This window comes from Canis lupus, chromosome 4 (genome assembly GCF_011100685.1).
Source record: "Canis lupus familiaris isolate Mischka breed German Shepherd chromosome 4, alternate assembly UU_Cfam_GSD_1.0, whole genome shotgun sequence".
Taxonomy (NCBI): domain Eukaryota; kingdom Metazoa; phylum Chordata; class Mammalia; order Carnivora; family Canidae; genus Canis; species Canis lupus.
This window is the reverse complement of record NC_049225.1, coordinates 84,435,229-84,451,223: the sequence shown is the minus strand read 5'-3', so window position 1 is coordinate 84,451,223 and position 15,995 is coordinate 84,435,229. Positions and strand designations below refer to the sequence as shown.

The 15,995-nt window shown below is 33.2% G+C and overlaps 1 long non-coding RNA gene across 1 annotated transcript; it reads left to right on the top strand.

Moving 5' to 3' along the window:
* Positions 1-594: 594 nt before the first annotated feature.
* Positions 595-11,598, top strand: LOC111095739. Its single transcript, XR_005357665.1, has 3 exons — positions 595-669; positions 2,077-2,233; positions 11,497-11,598. It is a non-coding gene; the product is annotated as an uncharacterized LOC111095739 (long non-coding RNA).
* The last annotated feature ends 4,397 nt before the right edge of the window (positions 11,599-15,995 follow it).

Here is a 15,995-nt window from a genome sequence, read left to right as displayed (position 1 = left end):
TTAGAATATAATCTCCTTATGGATATTTTAATTGTTTGTGATTATTGCATTAGTTTCTAGAACAGTGGTTGATGTATAGTACATGATTTATACCTGTTGAATGAGTGAATAAGTGAGGCCAGAAGGTAGAAGGCACGCTTGGACTCTGACACCACATTGTTCAAGACTTCTGTTTCTTTTGACGCATTATATTAATATGTTGAAAGGGAACAATTACATTAGGAGTGAGAAATGCCATTTCCAGAAATGAAATAAGCAAAATGGTTTTTAAACATTATTTATGATGTTTAAGAGACTAAAGAATAAAAGTTTTTATCTGGCTGTGACACATCTGGCTTGGATTGCTGGGGCTATATTGTCTGGTAGACAATTGTCTAATTTATTTTCTGCTTAATATCCCATCCATTTCTGCAACAAAATCAGTAAAGAAAGGCAGAGCTTCAAACACAATTATTTCACAATTACTTTCTGTTAATATGGCCTCAATACAATGAGTAACTCTAGCATTTGAATTAGGTTTAGGCCACCTGTTTAAAGCCCACCTTACTCAATTATGACATCATGCCAGATAATTTAAATACCCAGGTGGTTGAACAAACAGTAAATCAGACTGCTGGCCCTGCAAGAAAAAAACAAATTGCTCTTGATATCCAGCATTATCAGAGACTGGTAAGATCACCTAAGCCAAATCAATGACTGCATTCCAATCAGCAGTAATTATGAATCATCCTTCAATGTAAAAATATGGTCATAATTCTTACCAAATTACTACCATTTTTTAAAACAAATTATGAATCTAATTTTATTCTATAAATAATGGCCACAACTCATCTGATTTTTGTACTAGACAAAATGAGATCATCATTGGAATAATGTTACCATTGGGCATAACCCACCTCTATGATTTCCATGTTGGAATCAAAACATTACTCTCTCTAAAATATGGCAATAATGACTTAATATGTATGATTTTATTGTGAGAGGAGGACTTCAAGGATTGACATTTAATATGTACAAGGAAGCCCCTACACTGTTTCTCTTCATCCTTTCAAATAAGAACTCTTCTTTTCCCAATAGAATCACAATAAACTGATTTCAGTATCAGTTGAAAGAATGGGAAAGCCTCCACAGAAAATCACCTTGGTTCTCTAAGTCCAATCAGGACATTTGGCAAAGTTCTGCCTTCCCGGATTCTTTCTCTTCAGTATCCCTGCTCATTAATATAATCCATTTCCCAAAACTCCCCAAATATTTTTGAAAGTCAGTATTCATCAGAAATATTTGAATTTAGGGATCCCTGGGTGGCTCAGTGGTTGAGTGCCTGCCTTCAGCCCAGGGTGTGATCCTGGAGTCCAGGGATCAAGTCCCACATCGGGCTCCCTGCATGGATCTGCCTGTGTCTCTGGCTCTCTCTGTGTGTCTCTCATGAATAAATAAATAAAATTAAAAAACAAAAAACAAAGAAATATTTGAATTTAGGCATAGAATTTGTGGTCTCCACTAAGAGATTTTAAGTTGTTGATGTTGTTGGCAGGCAGCAACTGAACTTTATTATTAGTTTCCTAGGGCTGCAGTAACAAAATACCACAAATAGCATGGCTTCAAACAAGAGATATTTATTGTTTCACAGCTCTGGATACTAGAGGTCTGAAATCATGGTGTCAGCAGGGCCATGCTCCATTAGAAATCTGTACAAAAGTCCTTCCCTGCCTCTTCATGGCTCCTGCTGATTTGGCAGCAATCTCTGATGTTCCTTGGTTTTTAGATATAACACCCCAATATTCAGACTTCATTCATGACGTCATTCAAACATCATTCATGGCACTTCTCTGAGTTTTAGCCTTATAGGATCATCTCCTCATAAAGATATCCATTTTACAGAATTAGGAGCCCACTCTACCATAATATGATCTGATTTTACTTTTACTAATTATGTCAGCAATGACGGTATTTCCAAATAAGGTCACATTCAATGGTATTGGGAACTTCAAAATATCTTTTTGGGGGGTAACATGATTCAACCTATCACAACCCCTTTCCTTTGTTTTTTACAATTTGGCCTCTTGCTTTTGGAAGGCATCCTCGCCAATGTTTCTGTGGCTGCGACTGTGAGCAACTCCACTCCAGCAGCTGCATCAAGCAGAAGTGATCACATACACTAATCAAGACCTTGGACTTCTGGAGTTCCAAAATTAATGAGCCCTGAGATGACACTAGTCTGCATCTAGAGTAGGTAATTGTCACTGTGGCTGAGCAAATTCTTCATTACCCGGTTCTATGAACTTTAGCTTTTGCCTGTCTTTGGTTAAAAGTTTCCAGCAAGGTAGAGTTCATTAAAAAAACCAAAACGAAACAAATTTATTTAAATTTCAATGGGAGGTGAGTCATCTTGTCAAGTGTTTAATCTGATCAAAATGATTAATATAAGCATGGAGATGCTCTTCACTGATTTCCTGGACTTTCATTTTAAATGTTTTCCACAGGCAGGGCATCATTACTTACACTTTCACAAATTGGAGCATAGTAATCTGCCTATTTTTCTACCTGCTATTATCATCCTTGGTTATCTAACCTCTTAACAAGTTATATTGTGTGATTGGAGCATTTCCACCAAAGTCCTCCAAAGCATCTAATTTATCTTTGTGCAGCTTGTCTCTGTATTTTGTTTAATTTCTGCAATCACTAGGTTATCATGACACCTGCCATGGCTACAAGAAATTGGCAACATATTTCAACTAATTACGGGTATTATCAGGTGAGTGATAAGAATTACTGTAGGATCCTGAGAGTTTATGTAGGATTTTTAAACAATGTTTGCCTTAGATAAAAGTGTTTTGAAGAAGAGAGAAAAATAAATGTCAGAGCTGTGAGAAGCCTGACTGATACAACCCGGCTGACTCAGGCCTCTGACAATATAATATCCAAATTTAGCCACGGTTCCTAAACTGCTGATTTAGATCTTTGTTTCCACTTAACAAACCAATCCAACATCACAGTTTATTATTTCTCATGATTCTGTGAGTTTTCCTAGGCTTAGCTATGCCGTTCTTTGGCTGGTCTCACTTGGGGGTCTCTACAAAGTTTCATTCAGCTGAAAGACTGGGAGATGATGGTCTTTTATTTTCCAAAGGACTTTCCACCTGGTCTTTACTAATACAATAATCTAGCATGGCGCTGCCATACAACATGCCTGGTGGGTTCCACGATAGTACACCTCTTCTGTCACAATTTATCCATCAAAACAAGTCACAAGCTGGTCCAAGGTCAAGTGGAATATGGATAGACTCATCTTGTGTGTGAGCAGTAGCATGTGCATGCAGATTGGCTGGTATTCTTAGCAGCCATACATGGGGATGACTTATCTCTGTAACAAATGCCCACCATTCAATATTGCCACTGATTCTAGTTCTTACTTTTTTTTTTTTTTAGGTTTTTTTTTAGTTCTTACTTTCAATAAATCATGATGTTCTACTGTATCAATAAAGGTCCAATCAGGAGAATGAAATCCCAAGATAATTTTCCCAGGGAGAGCTTTATGTAAAAAGTTTAATGGTCACAGGGGAATGGAATAGTAAGGGGAACAGTTAGGAAAAAGAGAACTCTAAAACATATAGGACACATAGATTCGAGGAACATCATATACCCATAGATCCTAGTCATCGTAGACAAGTGAAAAAACACCCTCCAACCAGGGAAGCCAAATATGATAATAGATTCAAAAGAAAGAGGTGTCCTATTTTTAATCACTTCCACTTGGGCAGAAATTACAGACAGCGATGGTATATTACTACAACATATTTTTCCTTATTCAAGTCACAGAAGCATTTTTTTTCCTAATAAAAACTAGAAATGTGAAGAGAAATAACAAATGAGATTGATAAGTTCTGGGGACCTAATACACAGTAATGATCATTATGGTAAACATAAACATACTGTATCATGTACTTGAAAGTTGCTAAGACAGCAGGTCTTAAAAATTCTCAACACAAAAAAAATTAAAATGGTAATTATGTGACTCGATGAAGATATTAGCTACTGCTGTGGTGTTGATCATTTTGCAATATATAAATGTGTCAAATAAACAGGTTGTACACCTGAAACTTACACAATGTTATATGCCAATTACATCTTCATAAAGCTGGGGAGAAAAGAATTTTAAAAATAGCAACTATAATAAAGATACTATAAGAATGTTACCGAGCAGTACAGATTTTTATTTATTCTGCTTTATTGAAACATGTGAAAGTTACCTCTAGGGTTTAAATATCCAAACATACTTGCAGCAACTTGTGTTAGGAAAATTAGTGACAAGTTTGATTCCATTTTTCCTTGGAGAAGGAAGAATTAGCACATGGCAATTCTCTGAGGTCCTCTGGCTAAAAGACAATATTTTCTAAGCATGTTCTGAAAATATTTAGGCCATGTTAACTCATAGTTGTCTTGGAAAGTTGTTACATGAAGATCAATGAGCAGCTTCTCACACAGATTTAAGTGATTTAAAGATAGTATCCTTAGCAAATCTAAAAAAATGACAGTGTTTCTTGAGACATACCTTTTGCTTAAAATTATCCTTACTGAAACATGAATCAATAATCTATGGCTTTAGATTATAAAATATCTTAACTTCTATATTTTGACCCAAAGACATTTAGACATTATTATTTGATGACATTATTATTTGACTAACAATTTTACGTTTACTCTGGTAATTATATATACCATTAAACCAAAATATTTAAAATAAAACTATAGTGAACATCTTGATAACGACTGAAATAAGTAAACAAAAATAAATAAGTAAACTAGTTATAGATTATGTTATGAAAAAAAAAGTTAAAATATTTCTTATGGGCAGGCCGGGTGGCTCAGCAGTTTAGCGCTGCCTTCAGCCAGGTTGTGATCCTGGAGACCCGGGATCGAGTCCCATGTCAGGCTCCCTGCATGGAGCCTGCTTCTCCCTCTGCCTGTGTCTCCGTCCCTGTCTCTCTCTCTCTCTAATGTGTGTGTCTCTCATGAATATAAAAAATCTTAAAAAATATATATTTCTTATGCAATAGTTAAGAACTAATAACTAATTATTATCATTTATCTACTTCATAGCACAAAATACTCATAGACCGTATCACCAGAAATAGCATAATCAATTATTATAATATATACACAGTAATAATTAGCAACCATAACAGTACCAAAGTGTTTGAGAGGGCATAATAAACTTAAAAATACTAACAAGAAATAATATGAATGTTACATAGCATCATAGAAGAAAAATACATTTTAAAAACTCAGGTGATATAAATAAATAAATAAAAATAAAAACGTAGATGATTGTGTTTCATATACAGCAATGTAGCGAAGGTAAAGGGGATGGTGGTTATCTGGGAAAACAGAGTACGCCAAAATAAATAAAAATACAAATACTTAGAGTCATATTTGAAAAAAGAATTATTATGCAAAACTGATGATAGAATAAAATGTATTTTGAAAATATAAACCTGCACGTGTTTTTACCTGTAACAATTAGCCTCGATATGAGTAACACCCAGAATAGCAAACCCACAATAACTTAAATATAATTGCCAAAAATTTCACATGGAATAAAAATAAAAAATGAATCAAATAATAGTTGTAAATGTTTCAATATCTTGATGAAAATACTTATAAACACAATAAAAATTATATTGAGAAAGTAAATAGAAATATTTTAAATACAACTTACCAAAAACTGATGTAGCCATCAAACCCTTAATGGAAAATTTAGCTTCAGAAAATACATTTTCTCTGAAGATTCATTAGTTCTGTAGAAAATGATAGAAATAATTGATTTCATAAGCAGAGAGTCAAAACCATCATGCTTAAAACATCAAAAAAAAAAAAACATCAAAATTAAATACCCATGCAGACCAATCCTGGAAGGATGGGGTCAAAATGGCAGAGTGGACATTTTCTAAATCCACCCAGAAAGCCACTGCTCCAGAAATGGTTAATTTAAACCAGGATGGTTTAAATTTGGCTATGCTCGCAAAGAAACATTCAGGAAAATAAAGAAGCAGTTATCAGTGAGCTAAGTTTCCAGCTTTTGCTCCCTGTTTTTGTATTCATATAATGAATGAACAGCATTGTCAAGAGCACTTTAAAGCGTCTGAGGATAGGACTGGCAACCAGCCAAGAAATTCTGCAAATGCAATTCCAAGGGGAATGAAAAAGAAATATAGAAACATAGAGGGAGAGTTGTATTTTGTATTGCCTTTGTCTCTTTGTACCGTCTCCAAATACTTCTACAAATCAGTTCCTGCAGCAACGGGACCCAACGTCTGGGTTTTCTCTTGAAAAGAATCTAAGCTACTGAGGCTACTGTTGGAGAAGGACGTCCAGTGGCTGGTATAAAACGCACAGAACAGCCCATAAATGACAAACGTCCCAGATTGGACAGCCCCACACAATGACACTGGAATAGGATGAAGTAGTCAAATGCTCATTTCCAAGATGTTTGCTATTCTCCCCATAAAGGAACCAGATTACGGTCATATCCATGACCACTGTAGATGACCACGTACCGATGTATTTCTGGTGGGTCTCACAAAGTACATTCTTTGAGAACAGATGCCTGCAGCCTCATAATTGAACACACAGAGCAAAACAATGTGATGGTGAAGAAACAAAACATAGAGGAAACTCCAAGATGTGTAGAGATTAGGAGGCTGTAGACAGAGAGAAGTTCAGGTAAAGAAGAAGGGCAGGTGAGGACCTTCTTTGGGTCAAAGCTGAAGGAATGATCTAGTGCTGGAAGAGTCAGATAAGTTTTTTTTTTTTTTTTCTAAATCCACAATGCATTTTATAAGGTTAAGAAGTTGAATCAAGAGACAAAGGGTCCTTGAATGAAAGTCAGCAATTCTGTTGGGTTACCTGGCAATGTTCAAGTGTGGCGCAGCGCTTAGGGTAAGCCGAAACTTGGTAGGACTTATGTAAGTAGTACTGTTGCACATGTTACAGTGTGTATTTCTCTGAATAGTGGGGCTGTGGAGTCTGGCTGCCTGATGCTAGGGCCATCGCTAAGTAGCTCAGGTCCTTGGCAAAGAATGGATAATTATACTAAATATACTATCTGTTGTTTATTGCGAGGCTGAAATAATAAATCAATATTTAGTGTTATTGGAAGATATATGTTCATCAGATTGTAATAATAATTGACTATTAATATTGTTGTTGTTGTCTGGATATTATTAATATCATGTAGTGATTAGAAAGCACCTAAGGTATATCTCTAGAACAAAGATTTAAACAAATAGCACATGCAAATTAAACATAAAATTCAATTTTCTTGACAGATATCCAAAATTCTTAAGCTGAATTTACTTAAAAAAATCATTATCAACATATTAGCATATATTTTCTGATTTTTTCTATGAATTTCTATGTGTAAATTTACTCATGTAACATATATTAAGTATTAGTGACTGAAAAATTGATCCCTTTTTCAGCTCTAAAATATTTATGTTCATAGCTATTTTCATTCATATGGAATTTCATAGCAGTATTCTAATGTAAAATATAATTTTAATTAAATCTCAGCAAACACTTAAAAAATTCTGCATTTGTTTGAGTTTCTGACATTCATTCTTAATAAAAAAAAAAGTTTCCTCACTTTAAATAAGTCTCTAAAAATACTTTCAAGATTTATATTCTTTCTACAAAGTAACCGCAAAAATTCAACATGATTTAAATTTAAAAAATAAAACAAGAATCACTCCAATCTACTGAAATTCAAATTCAATCCAGCAAAGTGGTTTTTGAAATAGCCCTCACTTCTGTACTACGTTACACAGGCAAGATTTATGTTTTGTTGATACTATGACATCTGTATTACCATCTCTTCTTACTGTTTAAAGATAATTGATAAACATCAGAACTGAAAAAAAGTGTTTTTTTAGAGATAACAATGTAAATCTTAAAGATAAATTGATGGATTTAGTTGAACAGAAGATGCATAAACCATGAGACTTTGATTGCAATTTACTTATCTCAATATTTGGAAATACTGTTATGAATTTGCTATTCTAGCTAAGCAGAGAAATATTTTGTTTCATATCCATCTGCTCTGATTTTGCAGTGAAGTAAAAGGAAAATCAGCCTATATATATTCACCTACTGATGAACATGAAACTGAGTTTATGAAGAGTGTGTTGTCCACAAATTGGGTACAGATTGTCATTAATGGAAATAAATGGATGTGGGGGAGGCAGGACCCTGTGGAGATTTTCTTTAGCACACATTTTAGCAAATATATACCTGCAAAAATTCACTTTGCGAATGTATGCTGACATATAATGAATCATCTGGAATGTTGGCGTGCTGCTACTCCTACATGGCTATTGGATGGACAGTTTCAAAAGCACATTTTTGCTTCCAAAAGTTTTATAATTAGAAATAAAAAATATTCCGTTTGCCTAATTTAGATTTATTGTCAGATTCCAAAAAGAGTTATCAGTGTTAGAAGTAATTTCGTTGACTATTCCTACCCATTACCAATCTCTTCATTATGGCCTAGGGTATTAATGTCCAAAGTCACGTAAAGAAAACAGAAATCCCTTGATGGTATTTCACTCTACTTTTTAGGAAATCTTATCCCTCAAAATATCACTAAATAATCTTTACAATTCAAAGAAGTAATAAAACACTGTATCATGTAAACTAGTTGTCTTGACTGAAAAGGGCCAATCTCCACCTCCTTGGGAAATTTGCCATTTCCATGTTTCAATATGCTCCCAAAAAATCAAGAGTAAGAAGTAGTTTCCTGTCTCATTTTTGCATATTATCTTAAGCAAGTTTGCCAATGCTTCAGAACCTAACACAGAAACCTTAACAAAATTGTCTAGTAGATTTTGTTCATCAAAATTTGCTGTTTTCTCTCTGAGAGAGTTACTCATGGGCCCATTGGTCACAAATGGTGGGAAAATTTGAATTATAAACAATGTTGAACTAAAAATGATTCATTATCAGCTCCATCTCTAACCCATTTTGTTTAGAATACACTAACTTCATTCAAATCTTAATAGCTTTAGGAAAAGTTATTAACCAGGACATGTCTTATTCTTTACAAGTAAAATTTTTCAATGGGTCTGTTCCATAAATTATTCAGATGTGACTGTTTTGTCTTTTTTTGTTTTTAAACAAGCTAAACATAGCATGAGATTAATGCTAGCATTAAGCCAATGTCCTGCCTCGTTTTTTTATCTCGTGCATTTTAAAGTTATTTGTAATTTCCACCTCAATCCCATTTTATGTTTTTATTTTCCCCATGGGGTAGCTGTCTTTGTAATACATGCTTTGTTCCAGACCTTCTGACAAGGACACTTCATTATTTTCCTATTTGGATCTCTTCAATCTTACTGTCCATGTCTTCTTCTCTAGTAATTTGCAATAACTATCAATGGCTTAATTTTTAGAAATAATCTTTAAGTATACTTTACATATGACTTTAAAACAGTCTATCTTTTTATTTTATATTTGTATATGAAGTTTTTGCATATTTAAAAGTTTAAATTTTTTTCCGGAAGTTTTATAATCGTAATATCTACATTTTGTCCTATGAACCATTTGCAGGAATTTTGTTTACGCATGGGTTGAGTTTCAAAGTTTTTTTTTTTTTTTTCCTTATACAGTTGTCCCAGCATTATTTTTTGAAAAGACTTTCCTTTTGCCCATTGGCCTTCCTTGACATCTTCAAAAAATTCAAATGATTGGGGTGCCTGGCTGGCTCAGTTAGTGAAGTGTACAACTCTTGATCTTGGAGCTATGGGTTTGAGCCCCATGTCCTGCCTAGAGCCTACTTAAAAAAAAAAAAAAATCAAACGATCAAATATCTGTGGACCTATTCCTGTCTATCTATACTGCTCCACTTTTTTCTATATCTTTCCTAACAGATACCACCTTACCTTTTTGTTGTAATTTTATTGTAAGACTTGTTGTCAAATGCTAAGGCCTCCAATCCCATTCTTCCTCAATTGGTATGGCTCTTCTAGGTCCTTTGAATTTCTATATAAATTTTAGAATCATCTTGGCAATCTGCCTAAAAAATTCCTCGAACTTTGGTCCAGATTTCATAAATCAACAGATTAATAATATTAAGTCTTAAAGTCAATGAAAATGACTAAGCCTTCTTTTATTTCTCTCAGAATTATATTGGAGATTTCAGTTTTGAAGTATTACACATGCTAGATTGTTTCTCTAAATATATTATGTTTTGGATATTGTAAATTATATTTTATTCCATATTCTAGTCTTTCTACTAGATAGAAATGCAATTAGTTTTTGTATGTTGAATTTTTTTCTGGTGAACTTATGGAATTTTCTAGTTATTAATATATTTTTTTTACAGATTCCTTAGGATTTTCTCCACAAACAATCATATCAAATGAAGATTGTATTTTATTGCTTCGTTTTTATTCTACATGTTTTTCAATTTCTCTTTATCACACATGCTAGGACTTCTAGTAGAGTGGTGAATTACATTTATTGCTATTCCAAAATCAAACGAATATTACATTACAGAGACCTACAACTTATTTATAATAACCTAATTCTTTATATGTTTTTTGTTAGCTAATATTTTGCTAAAGATTTTTGTTTTTATGTTTTTGCATCTATTTAAATATCAATGTTTATACCTTTCTACTGTGTAAATAGATACATACTTAACTTTAAAAACAATATTTTTAGTACTTTTTATAACTTTGGTGTCATGGTAATTTTTGCCTCATTAAATGAAATAAGAAAACATTTACTATGCTTTCTCAGATAAGATTTATATTATTTACTCCTTAATATTTAATTGAACTTACCAAGATATTCATGTAGGCTTGGACTTTTCTTTATAGAAAAGTTTTTAATGAATAATTGTGTCCCTTTTCAAGAAGACGGACTATTCAGATTTTCTATTTTTTCTTGAATCATTTTTGATCATTTGTGCCTTTTATGATATTGCCAATTTTATTGAAATGTTTTAGTTTTGGAATCATAAAGTTGTTCAACAATATTATCTTAATATCTACTATTTCTTATATATGTAGTAGGAGCTACACTTTCTCTTTTTTTGTTTTTGGATCTACACTTTCATTACATTTGCTTACAGTCCAGTTATTTATACCAAATAACTGGTTATACCAAATAACCAAATAAATTTGGTTATTAAACCAAATTTAATAATTTATTTAAAATTAAAATTTTGGTTTTATTTATTCCCTTTATTGTTGATTAATTTTTTTTCATAAATATCTGCTCTTGTCTTTAGTTTCTTTCTTCATCTTACTTATGTAAATTTGTTTTCTAGTTTCTAATGGTAGACATTGATATGACTGATTTTCAATTCCTTTCCTATTTTCTATTATTGGCAATTATAGTTTTGAATTTTTATCTAACCATTCTTTTGCCTGCACCCCACACATTTCAAAGATTTTACTTGCATTCAGCTAAAATATTTTTCTATTTTTTCTTTAGATTATATTAAATTCTGGGCTGAGATCCTAGCCAATAAAGAAATGAAAGAATTATGATGGAGGAGGAAAGAGAGGAGAAAGAAATAAAAAAAGAAGAAAAAAGAGAGAGAGAAAGAAGAGTAAAAAAGAAAGCCGCCAACGAACCGAAGAATCAGCCTAGCACACGACGAACGACTACATCCCTCAGCCTCAGCAGAACCGAAACCGAACGCAACCACTCCCATGGAAACAACAAGCCATCCACCGCCCCAACAGACCCGCCACCCGCCCCACCGCCCCAAGAACCTCCGAACAAGACCCCCCCAAATACCTAAAAAGAAAGAAGAAAGAAAAGAAAGAAGGATGCCTGGTTGGCTCCCTGGTTTAGCGCCTACCTTCAGTCAGGGTGCGATCCTGATGTCCTGGGATCGAGTATCACTCTGGGCTCCCTGCATGGAGCTTACTTCTCCCGCTGCCTATGTCTCTGCCTCTCTCTCTGTGTGTCTCTTATGAATAAATAAATAGAATTTTTTAAACAAAAAGAAAAAAGAAAAAAAGAAAGAAAGAAAGAAAGAAAGAAAGAAAGAAAGAAAGAAAGAAAGAAAGAAGAAAGAAAGAAAGACTGAAAAAACGAGAAAATGTGGATACTTAGAGATGCATAAGTAAATGTGCACAAAATCTAAAATAATCTAAGTATTAACTATTAGTATTATTAAGTGACTATAGTAAACTGCTAAGGCCAGCAGTTTCTAAATTCATAAAAATGAATTTAAAAGATTTCTAGTTTTATCTCCATTATATAAAAAGTTTGGAAGTCATTACTCCCATCATAACAACAAGAAAGAGTTGAATAAATTGAAAATCATCAACTTTTCTTGCCCCATCAGAAAAGCAAACATTCACAGTATACCAAGTAATCTGAAATCTGGATACAGGTGCATCCACAGAGATAAAGCTTCTTAGGTCTGCTTGCTTGGCTCTACATAAATAATGGAGGAGAAGCTGACCAAAAAAATAAATGAGGTAAAATACATTGTTTTCTTTTTATTTTTAATTGATCTAAGTAATGATATTTAAATAATATTGTTAATTAATTATAGCAGATAAATAAAATTATCTTAACAACAAGGTCACATGGTGTAGGAGGGAGAAATTAATTATACTAATTATAAGATATTTGTACTACAAGGGAAGAGTTATTTTGAAAAGTTGTTTACATAAAGCGTTATTTTAAAATGTGTTTTGTAGAAACAAGGGAAAGCACTAAACTTTTTACCAAAAAAGTTTAGCTAATATGCTAGTAGAGGAGGACAATGGAGTCAAATAAAAACCACAATTAAAATGAGGGCCAAACAAAAAAATTAAGAACAAGGGCAACGAATAGAAAACAGGAATCAAGCCACCTGGGTGCCTCAGCGGTTGAGCATTTGTCTTAGGCTCAGAGTGTGATTCTGGGGTCCTGGGATCGAGTCCCACATCAGGCTCCCCAGAGGGAGCCTGCTTATTTCTCTGCCTATGTCTCTGCCTCTCTCCCTGTGTCTCATATGAATAAATAAATAAAATATTGGGGAAAAAAAAGGAAAGAAAACAGAAACCAACATGGTAGATATTAACCCAACTATAGTGATAGTCAATTTAAATTGAATTACATAAATAAGGTACTAAAATAGACTTTATTATTTCTATTATAATTTGTAAAGGCCGTTTTATGGCCCAGGATATGGTCTGTCTTGTTATATGCTCTGTAGGAACTTCTCAAATTATTGGAAATGTAGTAATTACATAGCAGTCAAAAGGTTAGAATTAAAAAGACTATCAATACTATTGTTCAGCAAGGATTTGTAGGAAAGACAACTATTACACACTTGTGATCAGACTGCAAATTGGTATGACTACATTGGCCAAACATTTTGGCATTTTCTACATGATTTACACATAAACATTCTTTATGCCTCAACGATTTTACTCCTTGGTATATAATCAAAGGCATAATTATTGATCAAAAAGATTTTTATTAAAATGTTTGTAACTACATTAGACATAATAACTAAATAATATAAGAAATCCATCACTAATTTGTGGAATCCTTTATATGATAATTTGTTTTACAATTGTATAACTCCTGAACTAAAGCTATACACTTGAACACACACACACAAACAATGAACAAACAAAAAACATTCCTGTCATATCCAATGAATTTCACTAACATAATTTTGAGCAAATTATGCAAAGCATAAAATAATACATGCTGCATACATAACATTAATTCATAGCTTTAGAAGTCATGATGGTCATTTTCTTTTGGGAGGAGAGAGATTAATGATCAGGAGGGAACACAAAAAAGCTTTCCTGGTGATATTCTATGTCTTGACCTGGGTGGTAGTCACCAGGGTGTCATCATTTTGTGTCGTACACTTGAAATGTGTGAATTTTTCTTAATACGTGCTACAGTTAAATTTTGATGAGGTTTCTCCTATAATTTCCTGAATATACTAAGTGATTCACTTTACAATTATCCTAGATGAACTTGAGTAGCAGTACGATGAGTATTTTCCTAAGCATGGTTGACATGAATTTGCATTCTGACATTTTCATTAATGGTTTTTCTCCATAAGTAATGCAGCCTCTATTTTCTTCATTGATAATATGAAATCCTTTAAAGTTCCTTTCATATCTAAAATTTCAAAATAACATATGCCTAAATATTCTCAAGTAAAACGCTTTGTTAAATTTTTTATCGCATTCTTAAAAATCAGTATAGGCATTGCTCTAAAAAGTATTTTTTTTAAATCATTAATTCTAACAAAAACAAAGAGAATTGTTGAGGAATCAAGCCACTGGACAGTATTAGGATCCGATGTTATCCTCACAGTATCAAATCTCACAGTATAAAAGACCTCTTCTACTGTATAAAGTGCTTTTTAGCATTTACAATATGGTATCAGGTAGGTTGAGCAGAAAGTTTCCTACATGGTCATGGTTATATGATGATGTCTTAACAAGGCAACTAGTTCCCCATGGGGCTAATCCAGCTTCTCCTCATACTCAGTGGATAATTAACACATTTTTAATATTTTAAAAATATTCATTATTATGGCAACCAGTTGCATTTGATTATCTAGCATCACTGAGGCTCTATTATCTGTCATCTCTAAATGACAGGCATGGCTCAGTTTAGCCAACAAAGTACTTTACTTCCAAGATTTTGACTTGTGATTAATCCAATTATCTCCTCTGCTATAAGGAGAAAAGATTATATTGGATGGTTTTGTTTCCTGCAGCAAAGTAATTTTCTGCATGACCAGCAATAATGTAATGTGGGGGATTTTAATAAGAGGCAATTATTTTTAAAATTAAACCTTAAACAGAATGCAGATTGTAATAATATGGCAGAGATGTGCACAAAATTATGAGTTACTTTAAAACCTGTTAACCCTGCAATGTGTTCTAGAATGAAACAGTACAATAAAAGAAACATAACTGAAACAGAAAAGATTTCTAGGTCTTCTAAACGCATACACAATAGCGAGACTGACAAGGTTATACTCCCTTTCAATGGTATTCCAGAATTTAATGGGCTATGTTATTTTTATGTTTGAATTTAACAACTTATTTTTTAAGATAGGAAAACATTTATACAAAGGGTACATGATAATATTTTTTTTCTCTCCAAAAGAAAATATTTATATCTGACATCGAAAAATGATCAATGATGAAAGGTGAGTGTTAGCAAAATCATCCAAGTCATCATGTGTGCTGTGGGAAAATGGAGCCTCACAGACCTCACTGCCATGGCGTGTAGGCTCAAGATTATAGTGATCTCTGAAGAATCTTTATCTCCATCGGTTCCACTCTAAGGACAGAAAGCTATCACCAAATCAAGGAGTGTCTGTTCTTCTTTTACACATTAATCCTCTTTTGAAATTACTTGTCACATTTGAGGATAGTTGAGGGGAGATTTTGAAAACAGAGCAAACATCTAGAAAGATCTGAGGTAACGGAGGAACACACGTACACAAGTACTTGGTTTGAAAGGAAACCTTGTCCATTAGCACATGGCCTATCTCTCATGGGTTTCATGGTAGTTTGGTTTATTTTGTGTGGCCCTATGCCACAATTCTTTCTTACCTCTATTGTCTTCAAAGAGTCCCTCAAGAAAGTTTAAATAAAAATGAAATTCTGTTGTTTTAAAATGCTTCATTTCTCACCTTAAATATACATAGTGCATCAATTTTTAAAACCCTTTAAATTATTTCCCAGTTGAATATAATCCCTTAAATAGTAATAAAAAGTTGACTTTTAAAAAATTCTATAATGTAGTGGATCTTCTGGACTAAGTATTTCATAATTACATAATTGAACACAGTCATGACTATCTGGGCCAGCTTATTTGAAATTGCTGCATTCCACTAACCCTCCAAAGCCTGCTTACTGGGATCTTTTTTTCTTTTCTTTCTTTTTTTTTAAATTTTTTATTTTTATAGCACTTGCTAACATTTCTGGTCATTTCCTCTAAAA